The sequence below is a fragment of the Hemibagrus wyckioides genome, linkage group LG19, assembly GCF_019097595.1.
Source record: "Hemibagrus wyckioides isolate EC202008001 linkage group LG19, SWU_Hwy_1.0, whole genome shotgun sequence".
NCBI classification, from domain to species: Eukaryota; Metazoa; Chordata; class Actinopteri; order Siluriformes; family Bagridae; genus Hemibagrus; species Hemibagrus wyckioides.
The window spans coordinates 15,606,604-15,619,925 of NC_080728.1; the positions used below are offsets into that span (position 1 = coordinate 15,606,604).

The 13,322-nt window shown below is 39.1% G+C and overlaps 1 protein-coding gene across 6 annotated transcripts in view; it reads right to left on the reverse strand.

The window, feature by feature from the left end:
- flncb (filamin C, gamma b (actin binding protein 280)) overlaps positions 1-13,322 on the reverse strand; it is a 79,121-nt gene that overhangs the window by 51,278 nt on the left and 14,521 nt on the right. The window lies entirely within an intron of this gene.

Sequence of the window (13,322 nt, forward strand, 5' to 3'; positions counted from 1 at the left end):
AACCTTTTTCTGAACGCTTGATTTTGATTGGTCAGAAATTGTTCTGTCTGGACTGTAGTTCAGCTGCAAGGTTTATATAAATGCACACTTTCTGATATGTTATTGTTATAGTAACAAGAAACACAGGGACTCCTGGATATGGTGGATGCACCATATAGATGAAATTTTAAATAAATTGTAAATTGTATTTTTTAAATATAATATATACTTAATATATTATATTATAAATATATTAAATAATATTTTTTATAAATTGTAAATTTCCCATTGGGATGAAGTATCTATCTATCTATCTATCTATCTATCTATCTATCTAAATATTTTTAAAAATCTGTTGTTAATAATAAAAAATAAAAGTCTTTTTATAATAAAAAACATATTATACAAAACAGACCAAAAAAATAATCTCTAAAATAAATAAATAAATAAACAAATTAAAAAAAAAACCCACACACTCCTCATTTCTGTAATATTGGGAGTGTCTGCACTATTATAAGAACGTGACTTTATTACACAGTAGATCAGGTCCAATACGCCTCACCTGGCTATTTCACACTCACACGCAAACATTCACACCCAGAAACAGCTGAGGCTTTATTCCACTGAGGGAAGTGAACGGCTCTTCGTTTACAGTGTTGCAATGAGGCGCTTCCTTGTGGAATAACTCCAGATTCGTTTTGCTCACTGATGCTGAGTATGAGTACGGTTGTGTATCTGTATCTGTGCCATCTTTATACGACTTCCTACTCTGAGACATGATTTCCACACACTGCTGTTTTGATACGTTTCACATCTGGGTCCGTCAGTCAGGAAACTGACTTTACATGCGTTTATAACTGGCACGTCTGACTTTTTCCACTGCGCAATGTTCTCACCTTGCTCCTGCGCTCGCTCAGAGCATGACTTCATTTGCTTTCACTCGTTACTACACTATTTGCCTCTCTATTACTGCCACAAAAATGACACTCGCTGGTGGTGACCTGCCAGAATGCCGGAGTGTCCCACGCCACGCTTTAGACTCGAGATAGGATCGTGAATCAAGATGGACACTACTGAGCTTCAGAGTAAAGCCCAAGGGCTGATGTCATTTAACCTTGGCTCCACATAATGAGGTCACTTTAAATAAAACACACTCGCACAGAAATCTAAACCAGACGTGGCTGCAGCCCCCAGTGGAGCTGACTAACGCGAACACTTCAGCACGCTCTCCAAGAGCGAATTCATCATGCTCAGATCAGTCCGATCTAATGTTACTGCCAAACCAAAGAAAGCATATCTCTCTCTCTCTCTCTCTCTCTCTCTCTCTCTCTCTCTCTCTCACCTTACTCATCTGTTGCTCACTTTCCAGCAAAATACATCTTACTCAGTATTTCCATGAGTCCATTTTTAATAGATTTTCCTTTCAACTAATATATATGCTACTGTACATCCTCAGGAAATCCCATGTTATATCTAAAGGATAAATGAAAGGAATAATTCAATATTTTTTTAACCTAATTTTATCTGCTAAGTGTGTGTGTGTGTGTGTGTGTGTGAGAGAGAGAGAGAGAGAGAGAGAGAGAGATCACCACAATGTTTTCCCCAGTCGACCTTTTAGAAAAGATCACTTCAGATTCACTTAATTGAAAAATGAAAACTTTAATGAAAGTCTAAGGGCAGTTGCTGAATTATTACATTTACATTTCTGGCATTTGGCAGACGCCCTTATTTCATTTTATACAACTGAGCAATTGAGGGTTTAGGGCCTTGCTCAAGGGCCCAGTAGTGGCAGCTTGTTGAACCTGGGTGGAAACTGATTGCTCTCTGAGAACGAGAGAGATAGGAACAGAGTGAGAGAAACTGAGGGTGAGAGAGAGATAGTGAGAATGATATACTATGGCAATAAGTAAAGTGACAGCTGAAAAGGGATGTGATAGCTTATTGTTTAAGGTGCTGGACTATTGATCAGAAGGTTGTTAGTTTGAATCCAGGGCCCCTAAGCAAGGCCCTTAACTCTCAATTGCTCAGTGGTATAAAATGAGATAAAATCTAAGTCACTCTGGATAAGGACATCTGCCCGAATGTAAAACTCCCACCTTTACACTTTTACATGAGGTGTCTGATGGAATGGATGCTTAAGGGCAGTTGATGAATTTGTTTTTTTGTCCAAAGTACATACTTTCAGAGAGCACATGCCATGATAAAAGGGATTTTATCGTTTTTCACCCTTTTATAAATGTGACCATAAGAACTGAATATCACTTTGGGGCATGCTGTTAGAGGAAAGCCATGCTTGACTTTAACTTTATTGCTCTAGTGATAAAAAAGGAGATTAAAGTGGTTTTCACACTGGACAAGTTTAATGAGGTCTGAATCTGAGTGGGATTGTTCCCAGGACTCTGCAGGGTTGATCTGGATTCAGATTCACTTAATTCTATCGAACCCTGGTTAATTTTCGTTCATCACAAGTGCGCAAGAACACAACCAAATCGAATCACCATATTTATTATTATTATTATTATTATTATTATTATTATTATTATTATTATTATTATTATTATTATTATTATTACTTAGGTTCTAGTATGTGCAGTAGTTCATCTCAACTCTTCTGTGTCCCACAACATTCCCATGCCACTCGTGCGACACGTGTGTTGTGAAAAGTAATGATGTCATTGGATAAAGCACACATGCAGGTTACTTTAGTTCCTGACCAAGTGCAGACCCGAGTTCAGTACCGGTCCAGTACCGTGGTCAATTGACAGCTTTCTCATTACCAATTTTTCATGTAAACCCTGCTGTGTTTCAGACTAATCTGCAAGTATGAACGCCGTCTTAACCTACACATACACATCTTTGGTTCTGTCTCATATCTAGACTTTATGTCAGGGTCCATCTGTTGTAGTTTTCAGTTTGCATTATATAGTTGTTTTACACCGATCAGACATAACATTATGAGCAGTGACAGGTGAAGTGAATAACACTGAGTATCTCCTCATCATGGCACCTGTTAGTGGGTGGGATATATTAGGCAGCAGGTGAACATTTTGTCCTCAAAGTTGATGTGTCAGAAGCAGAAAAAATGGGCAAGTGTAAGGATATGAGCGAGTTTGATGAAGGACCAAATTGTGATGGATAGATGACTGGATCAGAGCATCTCCAAAACTGCAGCTCTTGTGGGGTGTTCCCGGTCTGCAGTGGTCAGTATCTATCAAAAGTGTCCTTTAAGTCCTTTAAGTAATGTACAGGACATAAAGGATCTGTTGCTAACATCTTGGTCCCAGATTCCACAGCACACCTTGATGGATCTAGTGGGGTCCATGCCTCAATGGGTCAGGGCTGTTTTGGCAGCAAAAGAGGGACCAACACAATATTAGGCAGGTGGTCATAATGTTACGTCTGATCGGTGCATATGGTTTATAGACAGCTATGCTTTTTCAACATCAATAAATTTATGCAATTTTTCTCAGAAACATCCATGGTAATCTGACATGCTCCATGGATGCAAAGACTGTATTGAAAAACACTGGAGTTTCCTTTAATGTAGACGGCACATTAGAGATACAAAGGGTCAAAAGTCTCACAAAGCAGGAAGAAAATATGATGAAAAACACTGCTGCTCACAAAACACAGCTGTTTTACAGCTGTTCCACATTGACATAGATCTTGAATCTAACAAAACCTGTTGCATGGAAACAATGTTACTCAGTTTTAAAAAAAGTGGCCAAACGTGTAAACACACACACACATACACACACACACACACACACACCATGTGCTCCCTGACAGACACAAATAATCATAGCACAACCCTTCCTGTTGCAGAGTTCTATTATTGTTACCGCTCCTATGCAAAATACAGAGGCCTCAAAGTTCATATAAAAGCAAAGGAGGATCATATTACACACACACACACACACACACACACACACTAAACAACATGTAGGAACAAGTCTGGTCCACTAGCTTTTGACCACATAACACTTGTCACCCAGTTTTGTTGTCTACGTCTCTTTAGAAGTGTGATCAAGAGGGTCTTTGTCTATCGGTGACTGACTGCAGGAAAATCCAGACTACAACATGCTACATAAACACACACATTAAAGACGGCCTTTCATCCCAAAACACACTGCTGCTATTTATAGATCCACCTTCACCGACAGATTATTATGATGACTTTCTTTCTGATCTATTTGAGTCATTTGATCCTATTCATTTGAATGATTCAGTTCCAGGGCTCAGATTCACAAAAGAATCAAAGAGTCAAAGATTGTTGTTTAATGGAGAAATGAACGTCGCAATAAACACTCTCTTGATTATGTAATTTTTTAAAGAGCCCTGATTTTACTGGAATGAATTTTAGTCACTTAAAGTTGAATCCCATTTAAATCACAGGCCTTAAATCTATTTGAATCATTTTTCCCCTTTGTGTTTGAATTATTCAGTTTTCATCCATTTAAATCATTCAGGGAATCATTTAATTGAATCTATTTAAATAATTCGGTGTTATTCATTCGAACGATTCAGTGATGATCAATTTCACTCAGTTCTGCTCTTTTAAATAATTTAATTCTGATGTATTTGACTCATTCACCACTATTTGTTGGAAGCATTTTCTAATCTATTTGAATCATTTGAGTCGATTCATCTGAATCTTTCTGCTTTTCATTTTTCAAAGTTATTTATTTGTAGTTGTTTACTTATTTATAGAAGTGGCATTCACTTCGGAATCATTCAGTTAAATTCATTTATTCTCTTTTGTGTTTTCATCTTAATTTTCCTGAATCAGTGCTGATCTATTTGGGTTTTTTTTATAAGAATCATTTTTAATTATTGAATAATTTGTAAAATTCTAAAAACAAATAGATCAGAACTGATTCATTCAAATTTTGTTGAAATCATAATTAATAATTTATACATTCTTAATTAAGATACATTCTTAAAAGATAAGTTCTTTTATTGGAATAATCTGGGTTTAATTAATTAATAATTTGTGAAATAATTGATTAAATCTCTGAATATGAATCATTTTAATCATTTATCTTAATTGTTTATTTTAATCTATTTGTTTCTATTAGAATAATTTGGGTTTCATTAATGAATAATATGCCATTAATTATTTGGCTCAGATCTGATTCATTTATTCAGTTCTGATATTCAGTTCTGATCTATTTGACTCATTTAATGTTTGTTTGTTTATTTCTTTAGTTGCCTGTTTGTTTATTTCTTTAGTTCTGATTTGAATGAATTGTGTCTTTCTTCGTTTTTTTAAGCCGAACAATTGCTTCTTCTCATAAGACGGTGATAAAACAGCTGGACTTGAACGCACTTAATGAAGGGTATTGTGAGCTAAGCGTGTCCGCTGTGCATGCTGGGAACTGCAGGCGGTATTGATGCCATGTTCCTGGAATTCCATCACATTGACACACACAACACGGCCCACTGAGCGCACCACTGAGAAAAAAAAAATCATACTTTTCCTCTAAAAACATCCCTCCACTAGAGTACGTAGTTCTCACTATCTCTCTCACTCTATCGCTATCTCTCTCGCTCTCAGAGAGTAATCAGGAGGAGAAATGGGCCTGGGATGCAGCCAGACGGCTTGTCTTATAAAAGCGAGCGCCTGTTCCTCGGCTGTCTCCTTCAGTGTGGCTGTTTCACATGCTAAGCGATGGTCGCTGGTGCTCGGGAAAACCAACCAAACAATGCGCTTCTTCAGGCCTGGAGGAGTCAGAACAGTGTCCATGATCCTCTTGGAGGAGGCAAAGACAAAAGACACTTATATTCAATAATACTTTGACTCCAGAAGCATTCAGAAGTCTTCCTACGCACACACATTTTCTGTAATGGAGAAAAGAAAGAAGGAGAAAGTGTGTAATGATGGAAATTAGACACTATGACCTTTTTGGGGCATTTTGGGCTTGGAGTTCAGAAAGCTAAAGATAGATAGAGAGAGAGAGAGAGAGAGAGAGAGAGAGATGTAAAGAGTGCATTGTTTTGTGATTTTTAATTACATTAAATTCATCTTTAAATTATTAAATTAAATTATTCATCTTCACTTTATTATATTGAATTCAGAGCCAATCCCAAGAAAATTGGACCTAAGTCCAGGAATATACCCTGTGGGAATTCACCCTGGATAAGATGCTATTAAGTTTGCCATCAAAATATGATTTCATTGCTTACACCAAACTTCATTTCAACGAGTTTCTAGTCATTAGTCAAGCATTATCAATTCACTCACACTGATCAGCCATAACATTAAAACCACATGTATAGGTTCCCCATGCACCACCAAAACTACTCTGATCCTTTCAAGGCATGGACTCCACAAGGCCTCTGAAGGTGTGGTATCTCCTACTGCTAACCAAGATATTAGCAGCAGATCCTTTAAGATGTGAGGTTGGGTCTCCATGGATTAGAATTGTCTGTCCAGGACATCCCACAGATACTCCAGTGGATTGAGATTGGAAATATTTAAAGGCCAAGTCAACATCTGTTCCACAAACCAATCCTAAACAACATGGAGCATTATCCTTTTGCAATTATCCACCGCTATTGCCATGGGAATATTATTGCCATATGCCACTTTCAGTGGTGGACAGGGGTCAGCATGGGTACTCTGGTTGGTCTTATGCAGCAATCTGCGACACACTGTGTGTTCTGACACCTTTCTATCATAACCAGCATGACCTTTTTCAGCAATTTGTGCTAGAATCGATATTTTGTGGGGTCAGAACAGACGGGCTAGCCTTCACACATTCCTGCATCAGCCTGATCTTCCAGATCTGGAACCACTGCAACCCTGGCTAAGCTGTTTTCGAAGATAAATTCATTCATTAACGAATAAACATCAGCTTTAATGCTTGCTGCATCATCACTACTACCTTTACTGTCTACTATTACTACTGTTACTAATACTATGGCAGCTCTTTCTGGCCTGGCTACAAGCCCACACTGCATAATTTTGTGTTTCACACTTACAAACAAACCAATCAGCTAATTCACAACCTTCACTGAGTTGTACTGACTGTGTTTGACCAAGAAAACCCTGGATTTTAGAGATTTTCCATGCCCAGGTTTGGGATCATGTGCTATAAAGTAATGAATGGACCTTTACCCAACTATACTGTATATAGTTCCTTGTCAGGGTGTGTTCCATTACAAATAGTAGGTTCATAGAGATTCCATATTAGACATTAGCCGTTTAGTCTGCAAGCTAACGAGAGTCCTGTCCAGGGTGTGTCAAGTTTTACCACAGCTGGGTCCAGTATGAGCCTGACTAGGCACAATGCTTGTATGATTTGTAGCTCAAATGATTAGCATTTGTAGCATTCCTATGTAACTCACTCTTACTTAACTATTTTTGTTTAATTGCTGCTTTTTCTCTTCTCCCACAACTATCCACAGTTGTTTCTAGTCTCATGATGGACCTACAAATTACACCTTATATAGCAGTTGAATCCTAAAACATAGAGATACTTGGATTGTGTTCATCCTCACTTCTAAGTCACTTGAGGTAAAAGCATTTCCATCACCCTTGGCATGATGCCCTTTCATTTTTATTTTTCCAAGACAGACCACGAACAGCCGTGTCCTCAATCTACTGCTGTTCGCTCTACTGAGTCACGACAGCTCTGCCCAGCACTGCTCACACCACATCATCAACTTTCCTCTTGACACCAGCGGTAGTGGGCCTCATCAGCTCCAGCAGAGAGGAGGTGGAGAGGCTTGTGGAATGGTGGAATGGTGTAGAAACAACAATCAGCCTCTTATTGTGAACAAAGCAAGCCCTTCAGGAGGACCAACGCCGATGACTTTGATTGAGGAGACATCAATGTGGCAATAATTACAGATCTTGAAGTACGGGTATGGCTGAGAACCTCTTCAAGGCTCTGCAACACCAACACCAATAAAATCCCAGCACCCACTCAATTTCTGTCCCATGATTCAGTTTTGAGTCTTGAGCTGCTTGAGGTTTGCACATTTGAGACGGCTTTGTAACAAAAATATATTGTGAAAAGTGTATAATATAAGGGTTGTGCATTATGATCTGTCGTATAACTATTCATTTGACTTTTACCATAGCCAAAAAAACACAAACTTCTTTTCCATTCTCTTACATTACTTTTTATTTGAAACTTTTTTATGCAGGTTTCTTCAGTCCTTTGTCATTTTCACACAGCCTTGCAGTAGATTTTAGACCTTTATCTACAGTGCCCTTGTGCTAGTTTCTATGTTGCACCACAAGACCTACAGACACCCCTTTTCTATTCCAGTGTAAACATGCTTATAAATAACACCTCGGCCCCGAGGCTTGTATATCAGATTCATATCGAATGGAGAAAATCGTTTTATTAATAATATACTGCATAGGTGCCATGAAGTCTACTTTTGTGTAAACAGCCACATACATTATTTAAAACCTCATTCAGAAGTGCAGGACTGCTTTAGAGTGGGACATAACACACACACACACACACACCAAAAGGTCTTCATACCCCGGAGCTTAAAGAAATTAATTGAAGCACTGGAGCACATGATGTTCATATCATAGGAAAGATCTGAACCCAAAACAGTAAACAAGAAATGAGCTGACAGACATTAAGCAGGGCTCTCTCTTACTGTCGCTCTCTCTCTCTCTCTCTCTAACTCTCTCTCTCTCTCACACACACACATATACACACACACACAGACACACACACAGGGTCCATGTGGAACAGCAGGCTTATACACAAGAGCAATGGCTTGAGTTAAATGCTGTAACCCAGAAGCCCTTCTCTCTCTCTTTTTGTCTTTCTCTATCTCTGTTTCTCTCTCCATTTCTCTCTCTGTCTTTTGCTCTCCCTCTCTCTCTCTACCTCTCTTTGTCTTTCTCTCTCTTCTCTCTCTGTCTCTTGCTCTCTCTCACTCTCTGTCTCTCTCTCTGTCTCTCTCTCTCTCTCTCTTGCTCTCTCTCTGTCTCTCTCTCTCCCTCTCTTTCTCTTTGTCTTTCTCTCTCTTCTCTCTCTCTCTTGCTCTCTCTCACGCTCTCTCTGTCTCTCTGCTCTCTCTCTCTTCTCTCTCTCTCCCGCTCTCTCTCTCTTTGTCTTTCTCTCTCTTCTCTCTCTGTCTCTTGCTCTTTCTCACTCTCTCTCTGTCTTTCTCTCTCTCTCTCTCTCTCTCTCTCTCTCTCTCTCTCTGTCTCTCTCTCTCACACACACACACACACCACACACACACTATCCCTGAGCCTAAGGTTTGCTTATTTCTTTTGGACTTTGGCTCTATCTGCTCTCATTACTGGCTCACAGTTTAGAGATCAGATCTCAAGGAACTCTTTGAAGTATCAGACACAAAGCTCTGGGTTTCCTCCAGTGGACCTGAACGCCCAAGCTTTGAATAATGACCATCAACAATCTGGAAAAGAAACACCTGATTTGTTTCACACACAATATTTCAGTTAGTAATGCATGCATGTATGCATGGATACCTTCAAAGCTCATGATCATAAAATACTACACACTTTTGGATCAGATTTTCATTCTATATCCAACATTTTCTTCTTCTGCAGGAACTACTCTGTAGAGTAGAGTTGAGAGATCGACACGTCTTGCCGCAGAAACAAGTCTCAGGTTGAATCAGGGTTTTTCCCCCAGTGTGCTCAAATGTTCCAAATGTAATGTAAGAACCTTCAGCAGTTATAGCTTCGTCATTTCTGTCTTATACGTCTCAGCACTGGCTGATTTTAAGGATCTGTCAAAATTTCAGCATGATTTTAGGACTGTACATAAATGTATTAAAGGGAATGCTGTCCTAATTTCATTATAATTCATTATGACACTGCAAAAAATCTTAGCAACTCGAAATTATCTTGAATGAGGTCCAATTTATCTATCATTTTTCATTATAAAATACAATAAACCAAATATCTGACTATTACACATGGCACTAATCTGATATCCAGAAAATAGTGGATCGGATCCCGGAGGAAACGTATCAGATATCGGAACCTGGAACACATCATAAAAGTTGGAAGTGGATTTGAAATTTATTTTTGAATATACATGGAATATAAGGGCTGATTTTTATTATATTTATACTTGATTATGCAGTGTTTATAATATAACCAAACGTGAACGACTGAAAGAGTTAAACTGTTAAGTGCATCACTGGTCTCTTTTTCACAATAAAAGATCCTCCAAATTTACTCCAAAGTGGTGTTTAATATAATGCTCATATGAAATGAGACTCAAAGGGTTATTAAAAGGTGTAGATTTTCATAAGTATTTCTTATGAGTATTTTTAACTAGCCTACTAGGGGAAATATATTCATAGGAAGAAATATTTCTATCTTCAATGTTAATGTTAATGTTGATATCAAACCCATTTCTGCTCTCTGAGGTGTGTGAAGTGAAGCGCTTGTTCATAAGTATCTAAAATTTGAAGGTGTTATCTTCAGCCACTAAAGTTCTGTGTAAGGTTTATCCCACAAAGGTAAAAACTCACGTCTCACACTGAAAGCCAGCAGAGCCCTGACTCATTTTATATCAGACTCACAGCCAGAAAACCATACCAAAATGTCTGATAGGTCGATTCCGAACACCAGTGTACTGGTAAAAAGGGCTAAAAAACTTTCAGTAGTATAAAGAAAAGAAGACAGAGAACAATATTGGATAGGTTTTAGAGTCACTGACATCTCATTATTGGAAAAGAAATAGTCATATTGTGCCATCTGTAGTGATTATTACTATTCTTTTACTTAATGTTCTATTAGAGAAATCCTTTCATTGTCTGTTCTGCTTATACTACACTGGGAACCTGGAGTCTGTCCAAGGGTACAAGGCAAGGGACACTCTGGACAGGGTTCTGACCCATCACACACACAACAAACAATTTAGAGATGCCAATCAGCCTACAACGTATCTTTGAACTGGGCGATGAAACCAGCGAACCCAGAGGAAACCCCTGAAGCACAGGGAGAACCACTAAACCAGACCATTTTAATGCTTAATTTCTAGACAGAAACAAAATTCTAAACGTCTCCATCTAAGTGGAATAAAACACATTCTGTTATTAGGACACAACTTCCTCTGTTCATGATAAGATAGGAAAGAATCATTCTGGGATTTCTGGGAGAGCTCTGTTTTACATCAGAAGCTGGACTTACTTTAAAGAGACAGGGATAAGGAGGAGTAGGGAGGATTCAGCGAGGTGGTGTGGGGTGAAAGCTTTCTGACAGCGAGGAGCAGGCAGAGATGTAGGTCTAGGATTTATAGAAGAATACAGGTGGGTGGAAGTTAGCTAGCTGAGAGGTGATGTGTCAGGCTGTGGATTTCTCCTAAGCTTCTTTTAAAGAGGGACCCTAACCGTTAGAGAAGAAGTGTTCTAGTAACACCAAGGGGAAATTTGGTTCCAGTTATGGAGAGAAAGTGCGGTGAGAGGAAGCACACGGGTTTCCTCGCTTCATTCGTTTTCACACAACTCGAGAGGAAACAAGTTTCCTGTTATGTGACTTTCTCCACAGAAACGCTTACAGGGTCACAGACAAAACATCCTGAACCCATACACACTCAAACTAATCACTGTGTGTGTGTGTGTGTGTGTGTGTGCGCATATACGTGCCTCCACTATTCATTCCAGAAGCAAAGATCACTGTGGAAGGAAAAAGTGATTTCATGACCATATCTCTCTGTCAGAAGAGAGTAAGAAAGCGAAGAGAACAAGAAAAAAGACGAAGGGGAGGAAAAGACGACAGCATGGCTGCCTGCCACTGAAACTCATTTTTTCCACAGGGTTTCCCAAGGACAATGGATGTGTGGGATATAAAAAAAAAAAACACACACACACACACACACACACTTTCACACACAAAGTAACAAAAGAAACACACAATTGTTTCAAGTCTTTTAACCTAATGTTCGAAGATTCAGATCCCTTTTCGCTCATATCTTCCCTGCGCTCCCAGGCATATCCGATACAAAACTCATCAGCCGGCAAAGAGAGAAAATACACCTGCGGAAAAAATGCAGCAATGCTTCATACAAAAAAAAAGAAAACAAAATTCAGGAGCAAATGGACTAAAAGTGAGCTGTTTTAGCTCTACACAAAAAGAACAAGTAGATAAACTATCAAAAACATGATAAAATAATAAAAAGTCTTTCTATAAACCATTCTGTCTCCAGACCTGATCTGAAGAAGGCACTCTATGCCATCTGTTATAGCGGATACATGTGGGTGTGAGGTGTTGTGTGAAAACGCTGCTCAGAGGCTATGAAAGACGTTGAAGGAAGTTATTAAATGAAGCAGTGGAAGTTATTAAATGAAGCTCATACAAAAAAAAAAGACGCAGAAACAAAGAAACATCTGTGAAACTAAATGTTTTGAATCAAATTCCTTTTACTTTCTTATTTTGTTGATGGGGTGTGCAAACTTTTGCACTCAACCGTAATGTTCGGAAAATAAATGCTGATTTATTTTTTTTGTCCTTTGCTCCTAAATTTTGTCAGTCTGAGTTTAGGAGTTTATGAGTCTTCTCCAAGCCTCAGGGAACGTGACGGTAAAGCTGTCTACTTTTACATCGGGGATTGTATCGCCTGCCAAAAGTGACTCAAGCCGTGGAACCCGTGCAAAGTTGTTTCGTCTCTGGGAAAACTCTTTTGGGATAAATCCAAACTGGATTTTAAGAAGAATGTTGAATATGGATTTCCTGAAGTGGTATTAAAACTTTGAAGCATGTTTTCAGGGCGGTGGTATCTCAAGTGGTTAAGGCTCTGGGTTGTTGATCAGAAGATTGGGGATCAAGCCCCAGCATTGCCAAGCTGCCACAATTAGAAAGAAAAATAGCCTTTAATTGTCACATATACATTACAGCAAAATTCTTTTTTCGCATATCCAGCCTTGGAGGCTGGGGTCAGCCATGATGCAGCACCCCTGGAGCAGAGAGGGTTAAGGGCCTTGCTCAAGGGCCCAACAGTGGCAATTTGGCAGTGCTGGGGCCTGAACCCCCGACCATCTGGTCAATAACCCAGAGCCTTAACCACTTGAGCCATCACCGCCCAATTAGGCCCTTGAGCAAGGGCCCCAGGGATGCTGCATCATGGCTGACCCTGTGCTCTGACCCCAGCCCTCCAAGGATGGGATATGTGAAGAAAGAATTTCACTGTGTAGTAATGTACACCGATCAGCCATAACATTCTGACCACTAACAGGTGAAGTGAATAACACTGATGATCTCCTCATCATGGCACCTGTTAGTGGGTGGGATATATTAGGCAGCAAGCGAACATTTGTCCTCAAAGTTGATGTGTTAGAAGCAGGAAAAATGGACAAGCGTAAGGATTTGAGCAAGTTTGACAAAGGGC